At 44.2% G+C, this 21,218-nt stretch overlaps 1 protein-coding gene across 5 annotated transcripts in view; it reads right to left on the reverse strand.

Moving 5' to 3' along the window:
* Window positions 1-21,218, reverse strand: part of FAM168A (family with sequence similarity 168 member A) — a 197,444-nt gene that overhangs the window by 134,361 nt on the left and 41,865 nt on the right. Inside the window, exon 1 of one of the 5 annotated variants that reach the window (XM_070075104.1) lies at window positions 2,701-2,764. The exons of the other annotated variants lie outside the window; for them this stretch is intronic. The gene's annotated coding sequence lies outside the window, so the exon portion shown is untranslated. Of the gene's footprint in view, window positions 1-2,700; window positions 2,765-21,218 lie in introns of those variants that run through there. 5 annotated transcript variants of the gene reach the window in all.

The following is a 21,218-nucleotide window of genomic DNA, read 5'->3' on the forward strand; positions in this document are numbered from 1 at the left end:
CCTCTCCCAGCGCCATATTGTGGGAGAGCAGATGCATAGAATAAGTCTTAATTCCAGTAACTTGGTCTAGGCTGAGTTGCTCCCCACATTGGGGAATGTAATATTTATACGCCCATTCTTAGATATGAAGAAACCATAGCTCTAAGAAATTAAAAGATTCACTCAAGGTCACAGAGCCAATAGAAGGCAAAGCTGAAATTAGAAGCCAATGTCTGGGGCATGTATTTGGCCTAGCAGTCAGGATGCCTGTATTCCATATCAGAATGCTTGGGTTCAACCTGCCTGTAGGTTCTGATTCCAATTTCCTACTAATGTAAACCCTGGGAGTCAGCAATGAGGGCTCAAGTGATCAGGTTCCTGCCACTAACATAGAAAACCCATTTTCGGTTCCTGGTTCCCAGCTTCAGTCCCTCGCCTATTATGAGCATTTGAGAGGAAACCAACAAATGGGAGTTTCTCTCTCTCATTCTCTCTTGCTCTCTCAAATGAGTAGTTTCTTTTTTTTTTTTTTTTAAGAAACTAATTTTTAAAAAGAAGCCACATGTCTATGGATTCACCAACACTACCCCACTCATTACCTCATATTAGGTTTTCCCATTATCGCATTTTATTCATTACTGAATCTCCACTTACAATCTGCTCAACTCCTTTATACTAAGCTACTCACTAAACAGATCAGCAACCAGGGAAAGCGACCAAATAGAAAAACAAAAAAAACAACCGGAAAACCTAAGACAATAAATGCAGGTACCAAAAAATAAAGAGTACAACATCAATCCCAACAAGCTCTCCGCAGCCCTAGCTGGTACTGGCAAGAACTGAAAAAGCCAAAATGCATATTGATAGACCTCCATTCCAGAATTTTATTTCTTCTGCAAGCCCAGCAGAGTTCCTGTAAAATACTGCCTAGTCAGGCACACATCACAAATGAATTCCAATAAGCAGATGCGATTTTTCCCCGTAGCCTTCCTACTCTTAGAAAACCACCAGGAACTGGAGAAAGCTCTTGCTCTCCATCTGAACTGCTGTAAGCTCTTGCTGGCAAAGGGAAATTGAGCTTGAGAGGCAGATGGCTTGTCAAAACATAAAAACCTAAGGTGAAAAGGAAGCAATTTACTAAAACGTTCCAAAAGGGAAACTAAGCCTCTCTGAGGTGACAAAGAACATTGTCATAGTCGTGACTCCCCTATAAACAGAGGCTCCCAAAGCACCTTGTAGGAGGCACAGAGGCCAAGACTCAAGGCTAGCCTAGCTTCATACACATGCAGATATCACCAGAGGTTCACACGAACATTCTACATTTTTCTGAAAGCAAACCTCCTGTGTTCAAAGCAACTGTTTTTGGTTATAGAGATTTGACTATCAAAGAATTTTTTCATACAAGTATTACTACAATAGTCAGACCCTCAATATAATATGAGGAGATAAAAAGGAACTTACAGGTTAAACAAGATAATGTAAGTAAAGAGCCTAGAAATTTAGCTGGCACAAGGTTGGTGGCTAATTAGTGTTTGCTCAATTGAATTGAAAAAGAGACATAATTAGCATTTGTCTAGTTCCTTTTGATTATCAAAAATGACCTAAATGGCTTTTATATATTTTATCTTACTTAATCCCCCAAACGAATCAGAACAACTGTTAATTATCCTCATTTTTCAGATAAAAAGAGAGGTTCAAAAAAATTAACCAATTTGCTCAGTCAAAAAAAAAAGAGGATTTTGTTCAAGGTATCACAGCAAATTATTAACTAAGCAAAAAAATTATAATGTCATCTCACATTTGGATAATAGCACAGCAAAACATGGGTAAGCACTGGACTGAAATGTGGAAAACCTGGGGCCAGCGCCATGGCACAGTAGGTTAAGCCTCCGCCTGCGATGCCGACATCCTTATGGGTGCTGGTTCTAGTCCCTGGCTCCTGGCTTCAAATCGGCGCAGCTCCAGCCGTTGCAGCCATCTGCAGAGTGAACCAATGGAGGGAAAACCTTTCTGTTTCTCCCTCTCACTGTCTGTAACGCTACCTCTCAAATAAAATAAAAAATAAATAAAATCTTAAAAAAAAAAAAAAAAGAAAGAAAGAAAAGTAGAAAACCTGAGTTCCAGTTTTGGCCATGCATTTCAAACTACTATGCGACATAAACTAAGACTCTCCCCTTCTCTCTGTCTTAACATCCTCACCTAATTCAATAGTGGTACGTTTAACTTAAAGAATCAGTTGAGTTAAATGATCTCAAATACTCCAGGAATCTGGCCAGCGCCGTGGCTCAGGGAGTGCAGTGGAGGATGGCCCAAGGGCTTGGGCCCTGCACCCGCATGGGAGACCAGGAGTAAGCACCTGGCTCCTGCCTTTGGATCAGCGTGGTGCGCCAGCGCTGCAGCACACCGACCGCAGTGGCCATTGGAGGGTGAACCAATGGTAAAGGAAGACCTTTCTCTCTGTCTCTCTCTCTCTCACTGTCCACTCTGCCTGTCAAAAAAAAAAAAAATTAAAAATCAAATACTCCAGGAATCAACTCTTTACTGGACAAGATCTAATTGCCAGTGTTAACTCTCTGGAATAACAGCTCACCTCCACCTGTCCTCCAGCCATTTCTAAGCTAGAAGCATCCTTTACAGTGCAGCTCACCACCTGTGCTGGATGCTTCATTAAGTGTAAAGCTGATACTATACTTTGCTAGAACGCTGGTGCACAAATGTTACCTGGAGATGAATAAATCATTCCAGTTGTGTTGGGTTGCAATTGTAAAGGCAGCATCTGTGGGTCTGAAAACAGATGGTCTTATAAGGATGGAGGATTTGGCTCCTATCTGATTTTTCCTAAGGCAAGCAGGTTCAGATCAGCAGGAAGCCTGGCAGGGAAGTGCCTGAGTGCAGCTAGTATCTAGTGATAAGGAAAGATGACAGAAACGCTCATGCATTTTCTTTCTATAATAAATGAATGTATTAGAGGCTGCAATAACCAGATCCCCAAGTTCTTATTTTTGTACCTACTCATCAACTTCTAAATCATTTTTTCAGTCCAACAATTCCTTTCTCTATTTGAACACAAAGGTATGCTCATGGAGAGTGCCTAGGATAGCCATGGAACAAAACAAAAGAATTTTAAGATCTGATGACTAAATCAAATTTTAAAAATAGAGAAAAAAAATAGGACATGCAGTTACCAGCAGTTAAAATGCCCAGGTACCACATCAGAGTTGTAGAGTTTGATACCTGGCTCTACTCCTGACTCCAGCCTCCTGCTAATGCAGACCCTGGGAAGCAGTAGTGATGGCTCAAGTAATTTAATTTGGTTCCTGTCACCCATGCAGGGAACATGGATTGAGTTATTGGCTCCAGGCTTGAGCCTCTGTAGCAGTGAATAAGCAAATGGGAGCTCTAGGTCTGTCTGTCTCTTCCCTTGTCTGCTTCTCAAATAAATAAATAGTTATACGAAAAATTTTAAAAATAAAATCACAGAATATATAAACAATGGAAAATTATATAGCCTTTAAGAAAAAGGAATTCCTGGAACCAACACTGTGGCTCAGTGGGTTAAGCTGCCACTTGTGAATGCAAACTGCATTGCTTCTAATCCAGCTCCATGCTAATGTGCATAGGAAATCAGCACATCATGGCCCAAGTATTTGGTCCCCAGCTACCCACATGGAAGATCCAGATGGAGTTTTAGGCTCCTGGCTTTGGCCTGGCCCAACCCTGGTTATTGTAGCCATTTGGGGAGTAAACAAGCAGACAGAATCTCTTTCTCTTCTCTGTCACTCCTCTTTTCAAACAAATAAGATAAATCTTTTTTAAAAATTGCCTGGTTTGTCAGCTTATTCCAAGCATACAGTGATTTTTAAAGTTAACATTTTATTTTTCTTAGCTGTCTTGTTAACTGGCTTTGCCTTGCTCCTTACAAGGATGTGCATGGCATGATAGGCTGTGGGCTATCTCAGGAGCGTTTCTGGCTTCCCCACCTGCTTATAGCAGAGTGCTTTATGTGTAGGAACTTGCATGGAACTACTTCTCTTCTATTTTCTTAGCCAAACAGACTTGCATGCAGGTGAACAGTTCTTTAAAGCCAAATTAATTTAATTAACATAGAGTGACAAAAATAGAAAAAGCCACAGTGTTCTAACCAGGCAGCAGGCTGCAGAGAAGCCAGAATTCTCTGGCTGGCGATGTGAGGGGAAGAAATCAGCACCCACTAGGGAGGAAAAGGAGTCACAGTCATGGGGCAGGGACTAGGACTTATCTAAAATAGATGGTCAGCACTATTCAACAGGGCCCTTATCCCTGTCCCCCAGGAGGTTGGGTTAAGTGCCCCGATCTATGTTATCAAGCACTTACACCATCAAAATTCTGATTATGACCTCCTTGAGGGTTCAAACTATAACGTGCACCTCTATTGCCCATGCCAAAAACCTCACACAGACAGAATTGTAGTTGCTGAAGATACACATGAATACATAAATAAGATAGATTGAGAATTTCTTCATCTTTCCCACTGTGCACTACATGGTGAACAGCTATAATCATCTATCATGCTACCTGTAACTACACACACACATACACACACACATACACACGAACATAGTACATTTGCAGACCATCTCCCCCAATAACCCCAACTGCTTCTGAAAGAAATAATGACAGCAGATCTCCAATAAAAGCAATCAAATAACTTCTACATCTCCTCAAGAATTCTGTGGTGCAGCAAGTTAAGCTGTATTCCTTATCTGAGTGCCTGGTATCAAGACAGGCCTCCGCTTCTGACCCAGCTTCTTACTAATGTACCTGGGAATGAGCAGAGGATGGCCCAAGTGCATGGGCCCCTGCCAACCATGTGGGAGACATGGATGGAGAGCCTAGCTCCTGGCTTTGGCCTGACCCAGTTCTAGCTGTTGGGGGAGTAAACCAGTGAATGGAAGATCTGTGTTCCCCTGACTATCCCCAACCCACACCTCTCCCATCATTCCACCTTTCAAATAAATACATAAATAAAAGGTGAAAAAAATCTGAACCCCTGCTAAGCATGAACATGCTTGTACCTTAAATATGCCCCGTATTCCTGCTTTGGTTACCACAGTTCCCATGAGACTTACCACCACTGAAATTTAGGTTCTATCTACTTTTCATGGAATAACTCAAGTCCCATCTATGTTGTAATCTGTCTCAATTATCACAGACTACAATGTTCATTTCCTTTCCTGACTTGAGATAGCAATGTCCACAGCATCCATCCTACATTAGTTGATACTATGTTATTTGTACACAGAGGATATATATTCTCATATATAAATGCAGGGCATGGTATGCTCCTCTACCAAGATCTTATAAGCACATGTTAATGTTAATTGAATTGCCAGTAGCTTGAAAACTGGCCCAGGTGTAGTAAGTGATACTTTTTTTTTTTTTTTTTTTTTTTTTTTGACAGGCAGAGTGGACAGTGAGAGAGAGAGACAGAGAGAAAGGTCTTCCTTTGACCTTGGTTCACCCTCCAATGGCCGCCGCAGCTGGCGCACTGTGGCTGGCGCACTGCTGATCCGCTGGCAGGAGCCAGGTACTTATCCTGGTCTCCCACGGGGTGCAGGGCCCAAGCACTTGGGCCATCCTCCACTGCACTCCCTGGCCACAGCAGAGAGCTGGCCTGGAAGAGGGGCAACCGGGACAGAATCCGGCACCCCAACCAGGACTAGAACCCGGAGTGCCGGCAGTAAGTGATACTTGATCATGCTGAAATTGAGGGCAAGTTTCATTTACTATTTTTTTAAAGATTTTATTTATTTGAAAGAATTACAGAGAGAGGCAGAGAGAGAGACAGGTCTACCATCTGATGGTTCACTCCCCAGATGGTTGCAACAGCTGGAGCTGTGCCCATCTGAAGCCAGGAGCAGGAGCCAGGAGATTCTTCTAGGTCTCCCACATGGGTGCAGGGGCCCAAGGACTTGGGCCATCTTCTACTGCTTTCCCAGGCCATAACAGAGAACTGGATCAAAAGAGGAGCAGCTGGGACTTGAACCGGCACCCATATGGGATGTGGCCGCTTCAGGCCAGGGTATTATCCCACTGCGCCACAGCGCCGGACCCCATTTACTATTTATTAACTTTTTTTTAAAAAAGGAATTCTCGAGCCGGCGCCGCGGCTCACTAGGCTAATTCTCCACCTTGCGGTGCCGGCACACCGGGTTCTAGTCCTGGTCGGGGCGCCAGATTCTGTCCCGGTTGCCCCTCTTCCAGGCCAGCTCTCTGCTATGGCCAGGGAGTGCAGTGGAGGATGGCCCAAGTGCTTGGGCTCTGCACCCCATGGGAGACCAGGATAAGTACCTGGCTCCTGCCATCGGATCAGCGCGGTGCGCCGGCCGCGGCGGCCATTGAAGGATGAACCAACGGCAAAGGAAGACCTTTTTCTCTGTCTCTCTCTCACTGTCCACTCTGCCTGTCAAAAAAAAAAAAAAATTAATTAATTAATTAATTTTTAAAAAAAGGAATTCTCGAACAGTGCCACAGCTCACTTGGCTAATCCTCTGCCTACGGCGCCAGCACACCGGGTTCTAGTCCCGGTTGGGGCACCGGATTCTGTCCCAGTTGCTCCTCTTCCAGTCCAGCTCTCTGCTGTGGCCCAGGAAGGCGGTGGAGGATGGCCCAAGTGCTTGGGTCCTGCACCCGCATGGGAGACCAGGAAGAAGCACATGGCTACTGGCTTCGGATCGGCGCAGCACACCAGCCATAGCAGCCATCTGGGGGGTGAACCAATGGAAAAGGAAGACCTGTCTGTCTCTCTCTCTCACTAACTCTGCCTGTCAAAAAAAAAAAAAAAAAAATCTGAACTTACTAACTTTCTCATCAATTTTATATAGTAATTGATCAAATATTAGCAAAAAAACATTTACAAATGCCTATGGTCCTTTCAGAATCAAAGATAAGATTATATTGCACACATAGAATAGGCATTCGGTCCAGTGGTTGGGACACCTGAATTCCACAATGGAATGCCTCATTTGAACCTCAACTTGCTGTTGTATGCATCCCAGGTGGCAGCAGGTGATGGCTCAGGTATTTGGGTCCCTCCACCCTTGTAGGAGACTTGGATTCATTTCCTGGCTCCCAAGTTTATAGCGCTGGCTATTATGTACATTTGGGGAGAAAGTCAGTTGATGGAGTATCTTCTCTCTCTCTGCTTTTCAAATAAAATACAAGAAAATAAAAGTTTTTAAAAGGTTATATTATATTGGCCAGTGCCGCAGCTCTCTAGGCTAATCCTCCACCTGTGGCGCCGGCACCCCAGGTTCTAGCCCTGGTCGGGGCGCCGGATTCTGTCCCGGTTGCCCCTCTTCCAGGCCAGCTCTCTGCTGTGGCCCGGGAGTGCAGTGGAGGATGGCCCAAGTGCTTGGGCCCTGCACCCCATGGGAGACCAGGAGAAGCACCTGGCTCCTGCCTTCAGATCAGCGCGGTGTGCCAGCCGCAGCACACCGGCTATGGCGGCCATTGGAGGGTGAACCAACGGAAAAAGGAAGACCTTTCTCTTTGTCTTTCTCTCTCTGACTGTCCACTCTGCCTGTCAAAAAAAAAAAAAAAAAAACGGTTATATTATATACAATGAGATTTTGAGATTCAAGGAGTTTGATTATAGCCTGATTTTTAGAAACCAGTATTCTACGTATGTTCCAACACAGTGTATCTCTAAGCTGCACATGTGACAATTTAAGTTATCTACTCATCTTTTAAGATGTATTTATTTAAAACTCAGAGTTGGAGAGAGAGAGAGAGAGAGAGAGAGAGAGAGAGAGAGAGAGAGAGAGAGATCTTCCACAAACTGGTTCATTCCCAGCATGGCCACAATGGCCAGGGGTGGGCCAAGCCAAAGCCAGGGGCTTCATCCAGGTCTCCCATATGGGTGCAAGGGCCCAAATACTTGGGCCATCTTCCACATTTTCCCCAGGCCATTACCAGGAAGCTGGATTAGAAGTAGAGTATCTGGGACTCGAACTGGCACCCAAACAGGATGCTGGTATTGCAGGAGGCAGCTTTTTCCACTCTACCACAACAGCTCATATAGCTGCTCATCTTTTAATACTCATAAAGCTATGATACTTTTCTTGAATCTCTCTCTCCAGTCCCAAATCTACTAATCTACTTTTTCCTTTAGGTCCCAATTTACCGCAGATACCTCTGATCTAATTCAAGAAAGAACCCTAGCTATATTTCTATCACAGTATTTGTTATACTTAATTGTATTTTTTATTATTTTTATTTATTTTTGACAGGCAGAGTGGACCGTGAGAAAGACACAGAGAGAAAAGTCTTCCTTTTGCCGTTGGTTCACCCTCCAATGGCCGCCATAGCCGGTGTGCTGCGGTCGGTGCATCGCGCTGATCTGAAGGCAGGAGCCAGGTACTTACTCCTGGTCTCCCATGGGGTGCAGAGCCCAAGCACTTGGGCCATCCTCCACTGCACTCCCGGGCCACAGCAGAGAGCTGGCCTGGAAGAGGGGCAACCGGGATAGAATCCGGTGTCCCGACCGGGACTCGAACCCGGGGTGCCGGTGCCACAGGTAGAGGATTAGCCTATTGAGCCGCCTAATTGTATTTCCTTATTTATACTTCTATCCCCCCCACTGATATGTCCAGCAAGAACTGTTTTCTACATTAGCCACTAGCCATTTGTAGCTATTTAAATTCAAATTTAAAACTAAACAAAATTTAAATTTCATTTCCTCAGTCTCACACTCCTTATTTCAAGCTCAAGAGCTACATGTGGGGGCCAGTGTTGTGGTGGGTTAAGCTGCAGCACCAGCATCCCATATTGGTTCCGGTTCAGTCTCAGCTGTTCTACTTTTGATCCAGTTCCCTGCACCTGGGGAAGCAGCAGGGGATGACCCAAGTGCTCGGGCCCCTGCACCCAAATGGGAGACCTGGAAGAAGCTCCTGGCTTCTCACTTCTACCAGGGATCTGGCTATTGTGGCCACTTGGGGAGTGAACCAGCTGATGAAGACCTATCTCTCTCCCCTCTCCCCTCTCCCCCTCCGTCTCCCTCTTTCTTTCTCCCTCTCTCTCCCCTCTCTTACCCCTCTGTTTCTGTTTCTCTCTCTCTCTCTTTCTCTCCCTCCCTCCCTCCCTCCCTCTCTACCTCTCTGTAAATCTGTCCTTCAAATAAATAAAACAAATTTTATATATTAAAAAAGAGCTGCATGTTTGAGTTGTAGGAGTAGCAGGTTAAGTAACCACTTGGGATGCCCACATCCCATACTGGAGTGCCAATTCAAATCCTGGCTACTCTGCTTCCAATCCAGCTTCCTGCTAATGTGCACCCAAAGGAGGCAGCAGATGATGTCCTAAGCACTTGGGCCCCTGCTGCCCACATTTAGACTCAGATGGAGTTCCTGGCTTCAACCTAGCCCATCCCTTGGCTGTTGTGGGGATTTGGGGAATAAACCCAAGTTATTAAACCTCTCTCTCTCTTTCTCCCTACCACCTTCCTTTCTCTCTCTCTTGCTCTCACTTTTTCACTCTAATAAATAAATCTTTAAAAAATAAAAGAGCTTCATGTGGTTGATGACTCAGATATAGAACATTTCTATCACTGCAGAAAGTTCTATTGGACAGTACCATGTCTAGATTATGTGTGTTCCCTGAGGCATACATAATCTAGCAGAAGTCTGGCAGGAGCTATGTTCATTTCTGTATCCAGCATCAGCCTTTAGTAAATCCCCAGTAGATGTTTCTTAGAAATGACAATGGGTAACAGAGAGCTTATTCTATCTTTTTATTACACACCACCCAGAACTTCCGTTCTATAAATGTGGGTCCCTTACAAGCTACAATTAGTGTATTAACCTGCCATAATCCCAACTTGTGAAAACAGGTAGGTATCAAAATAGTCAGAGGCAATCAGAAAGTCTTTGTTCAGATCTTCTTGCCAAACCAAAGCTCAACTATTAATGTAGGACTTGATTAGAAGAGAGCCTATTTCTTGATTTAGATTTGGCATGCAATTTAAACTGTAGGTGATTCTAAAATGATTTTGTTCCAGATATTGGGACAATCTCACTGCTCAGCAGGAATAAAAGCAGGAAGACACTGGTTAAAATTTATACTTTTTGGGACTCCATGAATGAATATATTCTCAGTATATTCTTTATATAAAACAACAGTCATTTGACACACATTGTCTGAGGAACTCTTAAAGACAAATGCTAAAGAAAGAGAAATAAATTTTAGTGACAGACAGAAAGTTACACTGAAATAATAGAAAGTGGTAAGTGCTCTATGATAGAGGGAAGTACCAGGAACTATGACGACCACAAAGCAAAGAGTCAAAATCCAGTAATGAAATGGGGTACAGAGAGAGAACCATGTAGGAAGCTGCTCAGAAACAAGCCCAAACTAATTTAAGGGTAACTAAGAGGCTGGGAGATGAATAAAGAGTGGTAGGGTGTCCCAGAAAGAGACAATGGCATAAATGAAGGTACAGGAACATGACCTGGATACTAACACCAAGTAGTCCAGTTTGGGTGGAACAACATTTGAGAAAGAGGTAGGAAATGAGACTAATGAGACAGGCAGAGGCCACATCATTAATGAGCCTTGCATGCCAAACTAAGGGATTTCAATTTTACTACTAAAGTTAACTTCTGTAGGGAAGAGGAACGTAATCTGTATCTAACAAAGCTCAGAGAGAAGCAGTAAGGAAGACAGATTTTGGGGAAGTGACACAGTAGACAGCTCAGTTAGGAAATTGTTGCAAAAAGTGTTGATACAAAGCCTGTCCGATGCAAACTGGCTTTTTGTTGTTGTTGTTGTCTGTTTTTAATTTGAGAAGCAGAGACAGACATACAGAGATGGATGGATGGGTAGAACATGCCATGATTCACTCTCCAAAAGCCTGCAACAGCCAGGGTTGGGCCATGCCAAAGTCAGAAGCCAGAAACTCAACCCAGATCTCCCACATTAGTAGCAGGAACCCAATTACTTGAGCCATGATGGTGAGCTTCAGCAGGCAGCTGAATTCAGGAGTGGAGCCAGGTATAGAGCCAAGGAACTCTGATGTGGGACTTAGGCATCCTGATAATCACTAGGCTACACACCTACTCCTGATGCAAACAGTTTTAAATACAGCCTACTTTAAATGGGTCTCTCTCCATTAGTCTATACCTCTCAAAGCAGTAATACCATGATTCAATTACACAGCATAATTACAAAAGCAACTGTTAACGTCAATTCCATAAACTCTAAAAATTTCATTGTCCTTCTTTATTCAAAACGTATTCTAGAGTTTGAATTAAAACTCATTTTTCTCTTTTCCACTGCACACAATTTTGGAAAGACATTTCAGCCAGATAAGTACATCTGTGCAGTATACAACAAATGTAAACAATTTAACAGGAGTTTAATGAAACATTTCCTATTCTTTACGGGAGAAAAAATTAGAAAATCCTAACATGGCAACATCAGGCTGCAAATTGACATTTTTAAACTAGTGGGGTTTTTCCCTTAATATGCACATGCCAATTTTAAATCCCATCTGGCTGCATGGTACAGCTGGCTTGAATGAATTTTCAGTCATTAGGCACTTGGCTAAAGCACTCAGAACTGCCACGTGCCATCAGCAGCAACAACCTCAAGTATAATACTTAGGAAGTAAACACACACCATGCTGGAAGGAAAGGATACCCAAGTACAGGGATAGAAAGAAAAATCTCACATTTTCTCTCTCTCTCTCTGTGGTTTGTTGTTTGTTTGTTTGTTTTTGTTGGTTTTTTTTTTTTTTTTTTTGACAGGCAGAGTTAGACAGTGAGAGAGAGAGAGAGAAAGGTCTTAAAAGGTCTTCCTTCCATTGGTTCACCCCCCAAATGGCCGCTACAGCTGATGCGCTGCACTGATCCAAAGCCAGGAGCCAGGTGCTTTCTCCTGATTTCCCATGCGGGTGTAGGGCCCCAAGCACTTGAGCCATCCTTCACTGCCTTCCCGAGTCACAGCAGAGAGCTGGGCTGGAAGAGGAGCAACCGGGACAGAACTGGCACCCCAAATGGGACTAGAACCTGGAGTGCCGGCGATGCAGCTGGAGGATTAGCCTAGTGAGCCACGACGCTGGCCAAGTATCTATCTTCTGTTAAAAGGCAATGGTCTTTCATTATGTCTGACCCTACAAGTTCCTTAGCTTAGAGTGTCACCTACCCTCCTGCTTATAATAACAAACTCCTAAGAATAATGGCTTTGGAATTGGACTAAAAATGAGTTCGGGGGGCTAGCACTGTGGCATAGTGGGCTAAGCCTCCACCTGCAGCACCAGCATCCCATATGCACATGGGTTCAAGTCCCAGCTGCTCCATTTCTGATCCAACTCTGCTTTGGCCTGGGAAAGCAGTAAGACATGGCTCAAGCGCTTGAGCCCCTGCACTAGTGTAAGGCCCTTAAGAAGCTCCTGGCTCCTGATTGGCTCAGCTCTGGCCCTTGTGGCCATTTGAGGAGTGAACCAGAGGATGAAAGACCTCTCCCTCTCTGCCACTCTGTAACTCTGCCTTCCAAATAAGTAAATAAATCTTTAAAAAAAAAAAAAAAAGTTCAATCTCAACTTTACCTCTTACAAATTGTGTAAATTTGAGTGCATTGCTTAATCTTTCTTCATATGTAAAATGATAGTACCTAACCTCTCAGAGTTGTGGTAGGGATGAAAGAAAATGTATATAACTCTGAAGGGTAATCAATAAATGGCAACTATGTTTAAGCTCTCCTTTGTATCCCACTATAATTTGTACTTTATAGTAATTATGTATCTGCCTTAAAGGTTTCAAAGAGTAAATTAATTAATTCAGGTAAAGGACTTTGAACAGCACCTGGCACATAGTAGGCAATCAATAAGTGGCAATTACTGCTGCTGCTGCTGTTGCTACTACACACCAGTTTCACAGCATGTTTCACATTGTATCAGTTTTTCCTAACTACAATACTCTAATAGGAACCCCTCAGAAGAAAGGGGGTTTATTTTGGTAGTAGTTTGGAGGGGCACAGTCCAGTATCAGATGGGCCCATTAGTCTGGCTTTTGTTGAGGATGGCTGATGGCAGAAAACAAGCAGAAGAGGGATCAGAGGGTAAATCAGGAATCAGAGACACACAGAGAGCACTCTTCATCTATGTCCAGATGTCTCTATAAGCCATCATGATTTGATCACTGAGATACAACCTAGCAACTTAATCCAATCCAATCACCTCTCAAAGGCCCTATCTTCAGACACCAAAATTGGATCAAGATCCTACCCTTAACTCATGAACAATTAATTCAAACTACGACTTTGAGGCTAAAATGTCAGCCTCAAAGAATCAGGAGCCATATCCCTTCTTTTATTTTTTTCAAAGATGTATTTATTTATTTGAAAGGCAGAGTAACACAGCCAGAGACAGAGACAAAGAGAGATCTTCCATCTGCTGTTTCACTCCTCAAATGGCCAGAATGGATGGGCCACATGGGTGGCAGGGTGCTAGCACTTGAACCATTTTCTGGTGCCTTCCCAAGAGCATTAGCAGAGAGCTGAATCACAAGTGGAGCAGCCATGACTCGAACTGGCACTCCTAAAGGAATGCTGGTGTCACAGGCTGTGGCTTAATCCAATGTGCCATAATGCTGGCCCCTGGAGAAACAAATCCTGTTCAAACCACAACACACACCGAATTTCAAGTCTTTTTTTTTTTTTCAAAAAGATTAATTTATTTACTTAAAAGTCAGAGTTACACAGAGAGAAAAGGAGAGGCAGAGACAGAGAGAGGTCTCCCAACTGGCCACAATGGCTGTAACTGCACTGATCCGAAGCCAGGGGCTTCCTCCGGGTCTCCCACACAGGTCCAGGGGCCCAAGGACTTGGGCCATTTTCTACTGTTCTCCCAGGCCATAGCAGAGAGTTGAGTTGGAAGTGGAGCAGCCAGAACTTGAACCAGCGCCCATATGGGATTCCAGCACTGCAGGTGGCAGCTTCACCCGCTACGCCACAGTGCCAGCCCCTGCAAGTCTTGTATTTGCTGCTTTCCTTCACCAATTAGTATGTAGCCTAAAACCTTGCATAAAATAGGTATTCAATAGGATGATACATTAATCCTAAAGGTTAAGAAGCTTGCATTCCACATTGGAATGACTGGGCTCAATACCCAGCTCTAGCTCCTGACCCCAGATTCCTGCCAATGCAGACCCTGAGAGGCAGCAGTGCTATCTCAAGTAATTGAGCTCCCAACACCCATGTGCAAAACCTAGATTGTGTTCCTAGCTCCTGGCTTCAGCTCCATCGAACCCCTGATTGTTGTGGGCATTTGGGGAGTGAATAAACAGATGGGAGCTATGTCTCTTTACCTGTCCCTGTCTCTTTTTCTCTCCCTCTCTCTTAAATAAATAATAATAATAATAATAAAAAAAACAGGTAACCAACAAATAGTGGATGAATGGCTTACTGAATGAAGTGAACATGTCTGAGGTTTATCACAAAATCTTCACACTAAGAATGTATTACTTCTCTGTAACTCTGCCTTTCAAATAAATAAATATTTTTAAAAATGTATTACTCGCAGTTTAGGCATTTAACCTAGTACTTAAGAGCTGGTTGGAATGCCCACATTCCACAACAAAGTGACTGAGTTTGAGTCCTGGCTCTGCTCCTAATTGCATGTTGCTGCTAACGCATACCCAGGGAGGGAGGCTATAGATGCTATCTTCAGTAACTATGTTCTTGTCACTTACACGGGAGACCTTCACTGAGTTCCCAGCTCCTGGTTTCCACCCCAGCCCAGCCCCAGTTGCTTCTGGAATTTAGGGAGTAAAACCAGCAGATGAGAATTCTTCATCTCTCTCCTTTCTCTCTCTCTTTTTCTCTCTCTCTCTCTCTCTCTCTCTCCCTCTCTCCCTCTCTCCCTCTCTCCCTCTCCCTTTCTCTCTCTGCCTCTCAAATAAAAAAATTTTACATTAATAAAAAAGAATGTATTGCTTGGAGAACTAATTAATTCTATTAGGTCTGTGTGGTTAAGTAAGGAAGCATTATTGTAAGCCTGTTTTACAGATAATAAACAGAGTCCCAGAAACATTAAAACATCACTCAAGCAGCATGGGAACTACCATCTCCTTTGTTCTCTCAGAAACTAGTTCTAAGTTTTCTTCAGCGAGACTTGCTTTCTCTCCATAATTTAAATGTTACCTATGGGATTGGTCAAGTTTTTCCAATATCTGTGGTTTTCAGCAAGGGCCCTCTGAGCCAGATGCCTGACATGGAATAGTGAGAAGGAACTTAACCAAATGAGGAGAAACTCTGTCTTCCTTTTTTGGCAGAGAAGGAACAGACCTGATTTCATCTGGCCTGAGCTAGGAAAAGCAATTACGTCTAAAAGTAGTAGGAGGATAAAGCCATAACTATGAATGAACGAGGAAAGAGGACACTGAGGGTCAAGTATGAAAGGCGGTATGGAGTTTCCAGCACTCACCCCTCCTGTAGAGAACAGGACTTGGCACAATCTTTCTGGGGAATGTTTGTTCTATCATTTAACAAATACTTAGTCCCTGCAATGAACTAGGAAAATAACTCAACAGTTGAATCAAAAGCTTGAAAAAATACACACCTTTGTTTTCTAATTATCTTATTCCTAAATATTTATTCTAAGAAAGTTATCAAAAAGTATACTGTAATTTATGATCAAAGATGGGTATCACAATGTTAATTATAATATAAAAAAGGAAAATGGCCTAAATATCTAACAATAAGGATTAACTAAAATTTAAAAATTAAATAAATGTAATATATAAATCATGTATGCATACAATAGCACAGTCATTAAAACTGATGCTTAATAGAAATCTTAATGACAGTGCAAAATACTCATGATACAGTACTAAATTAAAAAGGACTGGTGAGGCGGGCAGCACTGTGGCAGAGCAGGTAAAGCTGCAGCCTGCAGTGCCAGCATCCCATATGGGCACCAGTTCAAATCCTGGCTGCTCCACTTCCAATCCAGATCTCTGCTATGGCCTGGGAAAGCAGTACAAGATGGCCCAAGTCCTTGGGCCCCTGCACCCATGTGGGAGACCCAGAAGAAGCTTCTGGCTCCTGACTTCAGATCAGTGCAGCTCCAACCTTTGCAGTCATCTGGGGAGTGAACCAGTGAATGGAAGGCCTTTCTCTCTCTCTCTCTGCAACTCTGCCTTTCAATTTAATAAATAAATCTTAAAAAACAAACAAACAAAAAGGGACTCCAGGGGCCGGCACTGTGGTGTAGCATAAAGCCATCACCTGCAGTGCTGGCATCCCATATGGGCGCCGGTTCGAGTCTCGGCTGCTCCACTTCCAATCCAGCTCTCTTCTATGGCCTGGAAAAAAAGCAGAAGATGGCCCAAGTCCTTGGGCCCCTGTACCTGTGTGGGAGACCCGAAAGAAGCTCCTGGTTTCAGATTGGCACAGTTCCAGCCACTGCAACCATTTGGGGAATGAACCAGTGGATGGAAGCTCGCTCCCTCGCACTCTCTCTCTCTCTCTCTCTCTGCCTCTGCCTCTGCCTCTCTGTAACTCTGCCTTTCAAATAAATGAAGTAAATTAAAAGAAAAAAAAGGATTCCATAGGAATAAATATTTGGCCTGGCAAAGTTAAGGTACCAACCAGGGGGTTCAGCATTGTGGCATAGCAGGTAAAGCCACTCCCTGTAATGTTGGCATCCCATATGGGCACTGGGTTCAAGTCCCAGCTGCTCCACTTCCAATTTGGCTCCCTGCTAATGTGCCTGGGACAGCAGCAGAAGATGGCCCAAATATTTGGAAGATCCAAATACATGGGAGACCCAGAAGAAGCTCCTGCCTCCTGGCTTAGGATTGGTCCAGCTCCAGTCATTACAGCCATTTGAGGAATGAACTAGCAGATGGAAGATCTCTCTCCCTCTCTATAATTCTGCCTTTCAAATAAAAAAATAAATCTTAAAAAAAAAAAAAGACACCAACTGGCATGCATCCAATATTGCAGTGTCTGGGTTTAAGTTCTGGCTCCATTCCTGACTCCAGCTCCCTGCTAATGCATACTCTGGGAGGCAGTAGGTTAATGGCTCCAGTAGCTGGGTCTCTGCCACCCACAGGGGACCTGGATTGAGTTCCCAGCTCCCAGCTCCCAGCTTCAGCCTGATCCAGCCTGGCAACTGGGGATATTTGAGGAGTAAATCAGCAGATGGGATCTCTGTCTCTCTGTCTCTCAAAGAAATGGATACATTAGGGGGGAAAAAAGTCACGCCAGGAGCCAGTGCTGTGGCATAGTAGATAATGCTGCTGTGACCCTGGCATCCCATATGTGTGCCAGTTCGTGTCCCAGCTGCTTCACTTCAGTTCAGCTCCCTGGTAATAGTCTGGGAAAAGCAGCAGAAGATGGCCCAAGTGTTTGGATCCCTGTATCCACGTGGGAGACCCACATAAAGTTCCCAGCTACTGGTTTAACCCTGGCCCAGTGCTGGTCGTTGTGGTCATCTAGGGCGTAAGCCAGCAGATGAGAAGCCCCCTCTTTCTCTCCTTCTTATTCTGAAACACTTTCAAAATAAATAAATCTTTAAAAATAAATAAAACATTTCATAAAACCATGTACAGTATGATCTTAACTGTATAAAATAAATAGAAAAAATTTAAAGCCTACATATTAAAAGTTTTAAGAACTGGGGCCGGTGATGTGCCATAGTGGGTAAAGCTGCCACCTGTAGTGCCAGCGTCCATATGAGGCTAGTTCAAGTCCTGGCTGCTCCATTTCCAATCCAGCTTCCTGCTAATGTGCCTGGGAAGGCAGCGGAAGATGGTTCAAATCCTTGGGCCCTGCACCCATGTGGGAGACCCAAAAGCAGCTCTAGGCTCTTGGCTTTGGATTGGCTCAGCTCTGGCTGTTGCAGCCATTTGGGAAGTGAACCAACAGATGGAAGACTTCTCTCTCTCTCTCTTTCTGCCTTTACCTCTGACACTCTGTAACTGCCTTTCAAATAAATAAAAAAAATCTTTAGAGAGGTTTCTTTAGTGGCCAGCACTGTGGCATAGTAGGTAAAGCCACTGCCTGCAGTGCCAGCAGCCCATATGGGCACCAGTTCAAATCCTGGCTGCTCCACTTCCAATCCAGATCTCTGCTATGGCCTGGGAAAGCAGTACAAGATGGCCCAAGTCCTTGGGGCCCTGCACCCGTGTGGGAGACCTGGAAGAAGCTCCTGGCTCCTGGCTCCTGGCTTTGGACTGGCGCAGCTCCAGCCATTATGGCCAATTGGGGAGTGAACCAGCGATGGAAGACCTCTCTCTCTCTGCTTCTACTTCTCTGTATAACTCTTTCAAATAAAAAAAACAAATCTTTATTTTAAAAAAAGTTTCTTTAAAAAAAAGAGGTTTCTTAAAAAAAAGTTTTAAAAGTTAACCTTGGGGCCAGCATTGTGCGCAGAGGCTTAAAGCCCTGGCCTGCAGTGCTGGCATCCCATAAGGGGCCCCAGTTTGAGTCCCAGTTGCTCCACTTCCGATCCAGCTCCCTGCTGGTGTGCCTGAGAAAGCAGAGGAGGATGGCTCATGTCCTTGGTCCCCTGAAACCATGTAGGAGGTCCAGCGGAAGCTCCTGGCTCCTGGCTTCAGATCGGCTCAACTCTGGCCATTGCGGCCATTTGGGGAGTGAACCAGCAGGTGGAAGACCTCTCTCTCCACCTATCTCTGTAACTCTTTCAAATAAATAAAATAAATCTTTTTTAAAAAGTTAATCTCTGCATATATAGCAATATATTATTAGCCAAGCTTTCCAATTTTTCCATAATAGGCATTTTCCAAAAATCTACAGGATAGAGATTTAAGGAGGAAAAAATAAAAGAGACATAAAGTATCATTAGGATTGAATGAAATCATTAGAATCTCTGCTAGGCGTGAAGACCCCAAAATGCATATTATTTTTATACTAAAGGATGATGTTAATCCAGCTGGGAAATGACAGAAATGCAAACATGAAACAACCGCAGAGCCATAAACTCCCAGGAGGTCACTTTCATTTCAGAATATCTTTCATCAGATATTCTGAGTTAGGTAAGGAAAGAAGCTTGATGGGTGATGATGGCAAAAATCTAGCTAAAATCTCTAAGTTCCTTAAGAACATGGAACTGCCAATCGTTACTCAGTGTGATAAAGGTCTCAGCAGGAGGAATGCAGCCAAACAGTCTACAGAGGGTCAAGATGTCTGATTCAAAGGAGAAAAGCATTAACCTGGAGAAATTTTCCAGGCAAACAGCACAGGCCAGAGAATATAAACAATTTAACATGCCTGGGAGAGTTACATTTATTTTAGTTTGCTAGAGTACAAAGTCCTAGGCAGGGAGTGGCTAAAGAAGTAGTTACAAAAGTCATGAGGGGGTCTGTCCCAGAGAAGCTGAATGCCTGGTCTACTATTAGGCAAGCAACTACACATGAGTAAACCAAAAAGGGTACCAGCCCAGAGGGAGCTCGCTCCAGCAGGAGAGACAGCATTATGGTAAAGAAAAGTGATGGGTGGTTACAGCGGGGAAGGAATACCCAATCCAGCCTGGAGGCTCATAAAAGGCCTCTGAGAGAAAGTGACAAAGTCAAGGCACAAAGGAAAAATTGGTTCAGGGGCTGTGACTTGCAGGGCGGTAAAACATCACTGCTACCAGTCCTGAACACCAACTCTGCAAAGCAGAGATCCAGTCCCCGAAAGGCTTCCAAAGAGGGAACTATTCTTACCACCAGAATGTGAGCTCCAAGAAAGTAAGCTGTCTTGTTCACTGCCATTTCTCCAATATAAAAAACAGTGAGTACTGTGGGGAGCAACTGGGAGCAACTCGGACTAGACTAAGTTACTGGAATTAAGACTTATTCTATGCATCTGCTCTCCCACAATATGGCGCTGAGAAGGGAGAAGCAGCTTCTACACAGCTGCCTCCAGTTCAACCAATAAACAGCAGGACCTGCTCCTGATTGGAGGAGAGCAGCGTACTCGGCGTGTGGGTAGCAGAGTTGGGATTGGTGGAAGAGGACTATAAAGGAGGAGAGAGACAACATGCACCAGGAACATCTATCTGAAGGAACACCTGTGCAGCCCCCGAGAGAGCTGGCCGGCGGTGTGCCGCTCCCCCGCGGAAGTGGGGAAGGTGGCAGGGGGAACCGCCCTTCCACGGAGGTGGAAGGGACGGTAGCCAACCCGGGAAGAACCAGCAGCAAACCCGGGGAGGGCCGAGCAGACAAAAGAACAGCGCAGGGTCCTGTGTCGTTCCTCCACGAAGAGGGGGAGCGACAAGTACAAAGAAGCTGTTCCATACATAAATATCTGTGAGGAAAAAGTGAAGGGGAAGCACACTTCAAAATTAACAAGCAATGAGTATGCCAGTCACAATAAGACAAATACTAATCCATTTATATGAGTTGATTAGAGTAGTCAAGATCATAAGACAGGAAGAGGCATTTGGTGTAGCAGTTAAGCCAGTGTTGGATATGCTGGTAGCCCATATCAGAGATCCTGGGTTCAAGTGTCCCACTTGCACTCTCCATCCCAGTTTCCCACTAATGCACACCTTGGAAGGCAGCAGGTGATGACTTAAGTATCTGGTTCTTGCCACCCACAGAGGAGATCTGGATTGAGTTCCAGGCTCTGGGTACCAGTCTGGCCCAGCACTGGCTGTTGCAGGCATTTGGGAAGTAAGATATCTGTCTCTCTCTGCCTTTCATATAAATAAAACAGAAATATTTAAATCATGAAAACAAAATAGAATGGTAATTATCAGTAGCTGAGGACAGGGGGAATGGAGAGTTATTGTTCAATGGCTACAGTTTCAGTTTTATAAGATGAAAAGAGTTTTGGAGATGGATGGTGGTGATGGTCACAAAAAATTATGAACACATTAAATACCACTGAACTGTACATTTAAAAACAGGTAAGCTGGACCAGTGTTGTGAAGCAGTTCATTAAGTGACCACGCGCGATGCCAGTGTCCTATATCAGAGCACCAGTATGAATCTTGGCTGCTCCATTTCCAATCCATCTCTTTAAAAAAAAAAATATTTATTTGAAAAGCAGAGTTACAGAGAGAGAGACAGACAGAGACAGAGACCTTTCATCCACTGCTTCACTCTCCAAATGGCCACAACAGCCAGGATTGGGCTGGGCCAAAGCCAGGAGTAAGGAGTTTCTTCCAGGTCTCCCATGCAGGTACAGGGGACCAAGTACTTCAGCCATATTCCACTGCTTTCCCAGGCACATTAACAGGGAGCTAGACC

Source organism: Oryctolagus cuniculus, chromosome 1 (genome assembly GCF_964237555.1).
Source record: "Oryctolagus cuniculus chromosome 1, mOryCun1.1, whole genome shotgun sequence".
In the NCBI taxonomy this organism is placed as follows: domain Eukaryota; kingdom Metazoa; phylum Chordata; class Mammalia; order Lagomorpha; family Leporidae; genus Oryctolagus; species Oryctolagus cuniculus.